Source organism: Triticum dicoccoides, chromosome 6A (assembly GCF_002162155.2).
Source record: "Triticum dicoccoides isolate Atlit2015 ecotype Zavitan chromosome 6A, WEW_v2.0, whole genome shotgun sequence".
NCBI lineage: Eukaryota > Viridiplantae > Streptophyta > Magnoliopsida > Poales > Poaceae > Triticum > Triticum dicoccoides.
The window spans coordinates 26,897,618-26,909,168 of NC_041390.1; the positions used below are offsets into that span (position 1 = coordinate 26,897,618).

The 11,551-nt window shown below is 41.5% G+C and overlaps 1 pseudogene; it reads left to right on the forward strand.

Moving 5' to 3' along the window:
• The first annotated feature begins 1,695 nt into the window (after positions 1-1,695).
• Positions 1,696-10,448, forward strand: LOC119315544 (annotated as a pseudogene).
• The last annotated feature ends 1,103 nt before the right edge of the window (positions 10,449-11,551 follow it).

An 11,551-nucleotide genomic window follows, 5' to 3' on the forward strand; every position in this document is an offset into this window, starting at 1 on the left:
CTCAAACCTTTCATCCGAGCGCAACTTTTTCTCCGGGCCTCGTCACTTTACCGAAGTTGTGCTCGATCCGGAGGGCTAGAAAAAATAAGAAAGACGAGAGTTAATTAATATGTGTACATACCAAAACATTGAATGCACCAATTAGCTAGTCAGCACATGCTTAACTAATATATTTACTTGGCCCAACTCTGTTCGGTCACCGGAGCCGTCACCACGGGCTCCTTCTTGCACCAGCATTGGGTCACCGGAGCCATCATAATCAAGTCTTTCCTCCTCCATTATTCGATCACCGTAGCCTGCTTCTTAACCCTGTTCTTCTAGACCATCATTGTTGTTAAGATACGACAAGACATCCTCTCCGGCTAAGATTATGTCGCCCAACACCTCTTCTGCTTCCTCGTCTCGTCCATGCTCCATTGTTTCTGCAAATATTACAACATGGCAATTATTACACAAACATGACAGCATGTGGGTATATTAGTGGCAAACGTAGACCTAGCTTATTCCGGGTTTGGGGTGGCCTCGGCAATGCTTCAAGGGTAGGGGCGCGCTGGGAGGGGGTAAGAGACCGACATCGTTTTTTTCTAGGGTTTGGGTGTCCTCGACAGTTTTGGTCGAGTGAGAGGGCCGGGGGGTGCTCCCGTGGTATAAGTTATCACAACCGAAGTTATCCGGGAGGGGGTTATATCGACAACGATGACATACATACATGGGAAAATAATGTTATCGGGGAGGGGTGTAGGTCGAACCCCCCCCCTCATGTTGAAGTTATCGGGAGACGGGGTATATCGACAACGACATATCCGATAAAAAGTAAGAAGACGAAGAAGAAATAAAAAGAGGAGAAGAAGAAAGGAATAAAGGAGAAGACTGAAGAAAAAAAGAAGAAAAAAAGAGGAGAAGAAGAAAGGAATAGAGGAGAAGAAGAGAAAATAGAATATTCTTCTTCTCCTCTATTCCTTTCTTCTTCTCGGAGAAGAAGAAAGGAATAGAGGAGAAGAAGAGAAAATAGAATATTCTTCTTCTCCTCTATTCCTTTCTTCTTCTCCTCTTCTTTTTCTTCTTTTTTCTTCTTCTTATTTATTTCTCCTCTTCTTCCTCTCCTCTTCTTCTCCTTTCTTCCTCTTCTTATTTTCCTTTTTCCCCTCATTCTTTTTTTCTTCTTCCTTCTTAATATCACTTAGCAACTTTTGCAACGAGACGGGGGTGGGGGGTGCTCCCGTGATCTAAAATTGGTCTATGCACGATAGAAAATTCTGACAAAATACATGAAGTAGTATTGCTTGTTTTTAAAAAAATGTTCACATAGAAAATTTAGAAAAAATAAAGGTTTTGCCTACTGCATTGTTCATATGAATATACAAACATTTGTATATTCTATAATAATTAATATCACCAAAAAAATCCATGAACAGAAAAAAATCCTAACTTTTCTAGAAATCTATCTTTTGCATACATGAACATATACATACACACAGAACATATACATACATATATACATTTTTATAAAAATGCAAAAAACAAAAAATCTAAAAAAGGACATATAAACAGATATACACACATACATATACTCACACATATACATATAATCAGGAAAAACATCATATATATGTGAAAAAAGGGAGGAAGGGGGTGGTGCCAGCCGGACTGACCAAAGGAGATGTGCGGAGTGGTCGGGGTAGGGGCAGAGGCACGATGCGCGTCGGGGTAGAGGCGACGGCGGCGTGGTCGGGGCAGGGGCAGAGGCAACGGCGGTGTGGTCGGGGCAGGGCGAGCTCAGGCGCGCGGGCAGAGGCGAGCTCAGGCACACGGCCGGTGTGGTCGAGGCAGAGGCGAGATCAGGCGCGCGGTCGGCGTGGTCGGGGCAGCTGGGGCGACGACGACGTGGTCGGGGCAGGGCGCGCGGCGCGGTCGGGGCAGGGGCGGCTGCGCGTCAACAAGGCAGCAGAGGGCGGCGATGGCGTTGACGGGGCGAGCTCGGGCAGCCTGGCGGCGTCGTCGGGGCGGGGCAACTTCAGAGATGAATTTGAAAAACGCCAAGTCTTTTCTTATATACTGAGAGTATTGGTCCCGGTTGGTGGCACCAAGCGGGACCAAAGGTCTCTGTTTCCCGCCCTTTGGGCTGCTGAAAGGAGACCTTTTTGGTCCCGGTTGGTGGCACCAACCGGTACTAAAGGTGGGCTTTAGTTCCGGTTGGTGGCCATTGCCCCCCTTTAGTCCCGGTTGGTACCACCAACCGGTACCAAAGGCCTTGCGCTGCCCGCGGCCAAAAGTTTAGTCCCACCTCGCTAGTTAAGAGGGGGCTCGAAGTGGTTTATAAGCCCACTGCGGCTACCCTCTCGAGCTCCTCTCAAATGCAGGCTTATGGGCCTAATCTCACACTATGCTGTCTGTGGGCCTACTGGGCCTTCTGCGGGCCTGAATCCTGGCCCAGGTTGGGTTTCTAGTCATATTCAGGGCGTGGTGGCCCAACAGGTGGCAGTTTTTTTATTTTTTTTCCAGTTTTTTTGTTTTGTTTTTTTGCATTATTTATTTTCTTTTGTTTTTTGCTTTATTTTTTAATTCTTTTTCCTTTTAGGTCAGAAAAATTATAAACTTTCTGTGAGTGCCAGTAGTTTTCAAATTTGAATAGTTAAAATTTGAATTCTTTGAAATTTGTGAGAATCACAAGTTTGTGATTAACTTTACTATAAAAATAGTTTTTTCCATTTTTTGTTTTGTTTTTTGCATTATTTATTTTCTATTGTTTTTGCTTTATTTATTTAATTCTTTTTGCTTTTAGGTCAGAAAAATTATAAACTTTATGTTACTGCCATTAGTTTTAGAAAAATTATAAACTTTGTGTTAGTCCCATTAGTTTTCAGATTTGAATAGTTAAAATTTGAATTCTTTGCAATTTGTGTGAATCACAAGTTTGTGATTAACTTTACTATAAAAATAGTTTTTTTCCATTTTTTTTGTTTTGTTTTTTGCATTATTTATATTCTTTTTTTGCTTTATTTTTTAATTCTTTTTGCTTTTAGGTCAGAAAAATTATAAACTTTCTGTTAGTGCCACTAGTTTTAGAAAAATTATGAACTTTCTGATAGTGCCATTAGAAAAATTATAAACTTTGTTTTAGAAATTTGTCCGAGTGAAGAGGAAGCAATAGGTAACGTAGATCATGCAATGATTGCATCGTCCTCTTTTGGTAGTGTAGGTGCTGCTTTGATAGGTGTAGAAGCCATGGCATCTTGTATTTGTTTGGGCCTCCACACTTGTTTTGCAGGTACCATAGGCCGAGTGTCATTGAACAACTTATCCCTTTGCTTCTCGGCCTCTTGTTCTGCCATCTCTTGACTCCTTAACCTCTGTAGTTTCCTCTTTTGTGTCTTTGTTAGCCCTGGAGGACACCACTTTGGCTGAGTGTATTTAGGATCTCTCGTTTTTACTCGGCTGGTGCTTGCTTCATGGTCATTAGCCGAGTGCTTTGGCGCGATAGAAAGTATCGGCTCAGTCAGATTGCTATGCACAATCGGCTGCTGTATGGCGAATGTTTCGGTGCCCAAGATAAGTGAGTCGGCATCCATTTTCTCCTTGCCTTTCCCCGACTCAACTGCTGCAACACTTGGCGATTTAACACGCCATTCTTTTCGACTTTCCAGATGTATGAAATTTCCACTCGGGCGCACCTTTTACTCTGATGGAATCCACTCGAATGGATGTCACTCGGATGGAATCCACTCAGATCGAATTCAGTCGGATGGAATCTACTTGACCACGTTTTTTCACTCGGATAACTTCCACCTGGGTGCATTCTTACACTCGGATAATTTCCATTCGGTCGCATGTTTTGACCAGCCGACTGATAGCCACCAATGTTTAGTCGGCCTCTATATGAATAGCCAACTTGATCCCAAACAGATTGTGTATGCTCTTCTGGAAACGGCACCCTTGGTCCACTCGGTTTCATATACTGACTGAACATATCAGCTGATGGTGACCTTGGTCGCTTCAGATGAGTCGGCCGATTAAAGCTAGAACCAGCCGACTGGTTGGTGTACTTGGACAGCAACATATCAAAAGTTGGCTTGATCCGCTTGCGCTGTACTTTAACTTCATTCCTTTTCCACTTGCCAACTTCTGGACTCTTGGGTTTGACAAATTTAACTCGAGTATTTTCTTGCACTTGCGGTTGCCCCCCGAGTGTAGGATTCTTGATGGTGATTTTGATTACTTCCTTGCCATCGGGCTGCTTATCAAGAACAACATGTCTCCCCAAGACCATGCTATCTTTCTTGTCTTTCCTCGGCTCACCAATAATGATATTAGCTTTATTAGCAGATTCAGCTACCTCAGGCCGAATGAGTAGCTTCTTCCCCTCCAAATCCATGGTATTCATTGGAAAAGGTTGTTTATCAACTTGCATCTCAGAAAAGTTCAATCGTCCGTCATTAATGGCCGATTGTATCTATCGTCGAAAAACATTGCAATCGTTAGTAGCATGAGAAAAAGTATTATGATACTTGCAATAAGCACGCCGTTTTAGCTCTCCAAACGGCGGTAAAGTATGAGATATTCTAATAATCTTAGCCTGCAACAAAGCATCAAATATTCTATCACACTTAGCAATGCTAAAAGTAAACTTCATCTCTTCATCACGATTCTTATGAATCGGTTTCAGATCATTGCAAGTAAAGGGTTTGGCCTTAGATGTCCAAACAAATTCAGTAGCAAAAACATCACCCTCATCGTCCGAGTGATCACTATCATATTCCATCATATTCATCTTTGGACGATCGTCTTTGTATCTATGCACTTCTTTGAGATATTTACTTCGGCTTTCCTGAGCCAAAGCCCTTTGTAAGACTTGGTTGATATTTAAGAACTCATAACCTTCTAACTTTTCTCTAATGGGAGTTCTCAAACCACCCAGCACTAGGTCTGCCAAGTCTCTCTCGGTTATCACCAAACTAAAACACCGGTTTTTTGTTTCTCTGAATCTCTTGACGTAATCGGAGACCGATTTATCATGCTTCTGTTTAACCGATGTTAGATGTGATAACTTGAGTTCATTGTCACCGCTATAAAAGTGATCATGAAATTTCTGCTCTAGCTGCGACCAAACCCGAATGGAACCATGTGGTAAAGAAGAAAACCATGAAAATGCAATACCGGTTAAAGGTAAAGGAAACAAACGCACTTTCAACTCATTTAGTGATCCTGCTTCACCTAGTAGTGCGAAGTATTGACTAACATGCTCCCATGTGGTTTTTGTGCCCTCTCCATTGAACTTAACAAAATCTGGAATCTTATATCCCGGAGAGCACTGGATGGCATCAAAGTACTCGGGGTACGGCTTTTGGTAAATCCGATTCCGAGGTAACTCAACTCCAAAATTCTCTCTAAGCATCTTAGCAATCTCCTTTCTAAGATTAGCTAGACCATCATCCGTAGTGGACGATGAAGCTTGTGGCAGTGACATAGGAAGAGTATGGTTACTAGCTGTAGGTAGGAATTGTGGCATGTATGTCGACCCATAATTTGGTAGTGGTCGAGTGGTTGTAGCTGTAGGTAGAGTTTGGTTCGGCGTTGCCACCGAACCTGTCATGCTCATAATAGGATTAATGGGTGTAGCCACAATATGATTTGTTTGGGTAGGATAATAAGTCATCGGCATGGGAGGCACCGATGCAATAAGTAAAGCCAGATTAGGGTTTGGCACACTAGCATCTACACCATTATTACCACTAGACGATTAAGATATATTCTTCTGAGCATTTGTATTTTCTATAAAAGTTTGATAGACTAGATTGTTACCATCAGCAATACAACTTTCAATCTCAGCCCACTGCTCAGGAGAAAAGGCAGTACTTACAGAGGGATTAACCTGTTCAGTTTGAAGAGGAGGGAACTTGATTTCTTCAATCGGAGTGATGTTGCCTTGGCGATCTTTCTTGAATTTTGCAAGGAACTCCTGCAGGTCCTTCTCCTCGCGCGCCTTCTTGTACACCTCATAGACTTGGCGATGATCGGCCGATATCTCATCAAGACTAGGCTTAATGATGTTATCGGCGTCTACCTCAGATGGCTTGGGAAGATCGGACATGGTCGATGATGACGATTGATCTTCGATCCCCAGCGGAGTCGCCAAAAAGTGTGTTGACACACGAACACGTCACGTGTACCCTCGATGCCGGGGGTGATGCACCGCAGCTCACGTCGAAGGAGACCCGTCCGACAGTGCGATACGCAAGACAGTCGACGGGCGCTTTTGCAGACCCGAAAACCCCACACCCCCGGGAGGGACCCCGTCAAGGAGTGCAGCGGCTATGGGCTGACCTAGGTCGATTCGCTCGCCCCTAGAGCCTCGGGATTCACAGCTCTCAAACACGAAGAACGGCGAAGAACGAGATAGAAAAACGGTGGAGAGATAAAACACAGATGAAAAAGTAGTATATTGATTTGTTCGATTGTGTGTTGTTCAATCAGCCGTCACCCCCAACATATATAAGGGGCGGCTGGACTTCCCGTACAAGTAAAGGATTCATCTAGGCTTTCCTTACAAGAAAAATTACATCAATTCACGTCCTAGAGTCCTAATTCTATTCCAACTCGGATTCAGTCTGAATGTGGCCCAAACTCTGTCTTCCTTCTTGCGCGGGCCGCCGGGCTTGCATACGATGTCCGATCGAGACGGCCCAAATATCAAACTTGTGCGCCTCGACGATACGAACAACTCTCATGTTGATCACTTTTTCAAATAAGGCCATCTTGAATACTTTTCGAGGTCATCTTTATCTTCCAGTCGGACTCGGTCTTGCAGTAGACTGGATTATCCGAGTCTCGTACTGAATTTGTAGGCTATATATTATCTCTCATGATGATGACTCCAAAATCAAAGTTTACCGTCTTGATGATACGCACAACTTCTGTATTGAACACTTCTCCATCCAAGGTCATTTTGATAAACTTTCGAGCACATGTTCAATTTCACTTGGACTTGAGCTCATCCACTCGGATATTAGATACTTTCACTCGGATCGTTCGATTGGACTTTTTCACTTGAAAGACAATTTTTCACTCGGATGACTATATTTCCACTCGGATGACTATATTTCCACTCGAAAGGCACTATCTTTTTCACTCGGAATATTTTCACCTGGACGACAATTTCACTCGAATGATCATATTTCCACTCGGATGACTATATTTCCACTTGGATAATAATAAGTTCATCCGGTCAGCAAACTTACACTCGACCGGTAAATTTTCACTCGACCGTAAACTTTCACTCGGATGGTAAACTTTTCACTCGGATTTCTGACTGAAAACATAGCCCGATCTTGATTTGTCTCTCCAGGCCTCATACGACCTCGAATTGAGACGAATTATATATGAAAATCGATCGGCTCGACCAGACGAAACTTTTCCGTGTTGAAGGTTTTTCGATTCAAGGCCGTCTTGATGGTCGAATTACTCGCGCAACCTATCAGACAAGTGTCTGGCACCTCGCGCCATATTTCCGTTGAGGTTCAGTCTGCAGTGTGTTGTCTTTAACTTTTGCATATGAACTCGGATTGAGATGATTTATATATCAAAATCGATTGCCTCGACGAGACGAAGACAATTCCTGAAGAGTGCTCCTTCATCCGAGGTCATCTTGAAGACGTGATTGGCCAAAAACCACTCGGAACATTGAATTATGCCACTCGAAGTATAGTTTCGGTCCGTAAGATAAAGTCGGATGTCAATGACTTAAACATCAAAGTTATTCCATTCGACGACGCGAAATTTTTCATGCTAAAAAACTCTTTCACTCTCTATCTTGCCAAAATCAAGTGTCAACAGATGAAGCGCCCGCTCCCTTCTCTCTCCACCCTTCTCTTCCCTCCAGCTCAGATTTCAATGACATGGAATGGCTTACAGCCAGCTGACTAGGACCTATTGTACTTGCTCTAAAGAGGACGTGTGGTTACAAAACAAAAAAATATGCACGGCCCAAGCTACAAAAAGATCAAACATCAATTCCTAGGGAAATATAAAAACTACTTACCTGTCTGCTTAGTAGACAAAGAAAAACTACACGTACATCCACTAAAAAAACTACGTGTACAAATTATGCGTCCTCAAGCGCCAGCTAACAAAAACTGCGCTGACAAAAAACAAAATGAATCTATGCCTGATTAAAAAATAAATCTCAATGTACAAAAAGAAGACCTTGCCGAGTAAAATAAATTAGGCAACTTACAAAATTCTCGCCCCAATAGCTTCTTGATACACCACTACCAATGTCATATACTTTGATATTTGAAATCTTCTAATTATCACATGAGTAGACAAATATACATAAATTGTTATGCATAAAAAAATATGAATATAATCATCTTAATAAATATCAATTGAAAGAATATCATTCTGCAAAGGCAGATTCTTGAATAGGATTGTTTCACAACCGCATCCATTAATTTAAAAGTTTACTATCTAATATGATGCTAGATAGATAAAGCCTCAATTAAGTATAACATTGTGTTTGTTGGTTAAGTTAGGAGCACTTACTAAGGTACTAAAAGAGAAATATATATTATATATGGTTTGAGTAGCATTGTAGTAGTGGTGCATATACATATGCGCACAACAACAAAGTAATATATAGGTATGCAAAATTATGCCTGAGCGTAAAATGGTTTATCGTGCGCGCTGACCCATGTTGCAAGTTCCACTGCGATCTACCTGGCTAAACCGACCCTACCGTGGTGCGTGCAGGTTCCATCCCACGCTGCATTACCAAATCAACCGTAATTTCCCATCCCTCTGTAGTAATCTTAACCATATGTGTTACGATTCTCAAGTCCATACTAGTTGAAACTAGAAGAAACTATCTCTGTGTGGTAATAGCATGCATTATATAGTAATAACATGCACTCTTTGTAGTAAAAGCATTTACTAGCAATCCCACGTGCATTTGGCAATCAACAGTGATTTGGCATCCATCAATAGTAATCGAGACATATGGTTTACGATTCCTATATACAGTACCAGTAATCGAGTCATACTAGTTAATTGTAAAAAATTGTCTTTGTGAGGTAAGAGCATGCATGTGTGTGGTAATAGCATGCACTCTTTGTAGTAAAAGCATCACTAGCCATCCTAGGTCGCTTCAGATGAAATGTAATTCGACATCCATCAGTAGTAATCTAGTTGTATGGTTTACGATTGCTAGGTCCATGCTAGTTGGTAGTAATCTTATCCATTTGTGTAGTAACATCATGCACTCTATATAGTAAAGGCATTATTTCAACTTGTGTAGTAAAGCATTTACTAGAAGCAACGATCTAATGATCTTTTTCATGGAAGCATTACTATGTGCACAACTTCATTTACGAGGGATCATATATATAAAAGGAAAGTAGGTTGGCTGTTTTGCATGGAGTGCTGCATGGCAACCGTAACTCATTTAATTTTGTTACGGTGCTTGCAGAAATTTGACCGTGGTTAGCATGTTGGCCGATTTGCGGGGCTTGCTACTATGACATGAAGGCTTCATTCAGACCAGTGATGATACTTTGCGCAACATAAATGGGAAAGTAGAGGCACTCTTCCATATAATGAAGTTTATAATGTATGTGTTTATATTGTACTATAATTGTTTGAATAACTTAGCATATGTTCAGATGTATGATATCTGTAATTTAAGCACTTGAATTTTAAATATAAATATAATATTCGCAGCCGCAACTACCATATTCGTAGCAGCAACCATTTCGACCACAACAACCATATCCACAACCGCAACCACATTATTCGCAACCACAACAACCAGTTTCGCACCAGCAGCAACAGCAACAACAACAACAACAACAACAACAACAACAACAACAACAACAACAACAACAACAACAACAACAACAACAACAACAACAACAACAACAACAACAACACAGCAACAAATCCTTCAACAAATTTTGCAACAACAACTGATTCCATGCATGGATGTTGTATTGCAACAACACAACATAGCGCATGGAAGCTCACAAGTTTTGCAACAAAGTACTTACCAGTTGTTGCAAGAATTGTGTTGTCAGCACCTATGGCAGATCCCTGAGCAGTCGCAGTGCCAAGCCATCCACAATGTTGTTCATGCTATTATTCTGCATCAACAACAAAAACAACAACAACAACAACAACCATCGAGCCAGGTCTCCTTCCAACAGCCTCAGCAACAATATTCATCAGGATAGGGCTCCTTTCGGCCATCTCGGCAAAACCCACAGGCCCAGGGCTCTGTCCAGCCTCAACAACTGCCCCAGTTCGAGGAAATAAGGAACCTAGCGCTACAGACGCTACCTGCAATGTGCAATGTCTACATCCCTCCATATTGCACCATCGCGCCATTTGGCATCTTTGGTACTAACTGAGAAGAGAATAACTCTAGTACTAGATATATGAAACACCGTTTTCTTAGTCCATGGTTTGGTCGTTGTAGCGGTGAAAAACTAAAGTGACATGCACTATCATGTAAGAACCCGAACTATACTAGTTCAAACTTGGGAATAAAAGACAAACAAAGGTCTTGTCTACATATTTACGTTGCATTAATCTAAAGATAACAAAATGAGTCTGAAATTTGAATTAAATTGAAGTATTTTCTTGGCCTTTCAAATTGAGTATTATTAAAGTAGTAAGGACTATCCACATCCTTGGCTTGCTCCTGATCAATTATTTCCAGAGAAGCATTCAATTCATCAATCAATTACATTGATTTTTGTGGCTGGTACTTCTCCTCAACATCAGTATATTCATTGTGGCGGCAAGAATGAGGTACCGGTGCTCTGGAGGAGTGCCAGCTAACTGCTTCTCATGTGAAGGGGTATGGGCGCGGGAGAGGTATTTCTTGTGGGCCAAGGGACTAAGAAGCGACTATGGCACTGGTACAGACGCTCACAATGCCCCATAGTTTATTTTTGGTTTACAGGAAAATGCACATCCATACCGGCCTGGGGAATATAGGACCGTATTGGATGGAAAACCATGTACGGATGGTTGCGAGTGGTTTGAGGGTTAGCTTTTGTAACTCTCGGTTAGTTATTCTATAGCAATTCCCTGCTAATGATGTCACGTCACCACGATTACTGTTGTTAGCCTCACAATGATTCAATCCCAATCAAATTCAAATTCAAAATAAAGGCAAACATCAAAATTTTCAAACATTAAAACTAAAATCTTTGAGAGGTGACAAATAATGCATAAGTAATTATGGTGGATAAACCACACTTTAATAAAATGTTTAAATACTCTAAAATGAAAAAAAACAATGGCTTAAACTATTATTTAAATGCTTTTAAAATAGTAAAAATGTTCTAACTAAATTAATTGGGTACCAAACTTTTGGTGGCAATGGTATATTTAGTAGAACTAATTTAGATGCTAATTACATAATTTACAAAATTAGAGTAAATTGAAAAATAGGATAAAATAGAAAAGGAAAGACAAAACAAATAAAAGCAAAAGGGGGCAACCCCTCACTGGGCCTCGGCCTAGCTAGCCACTGGCTAGCTAGGCCAGCCCCGCC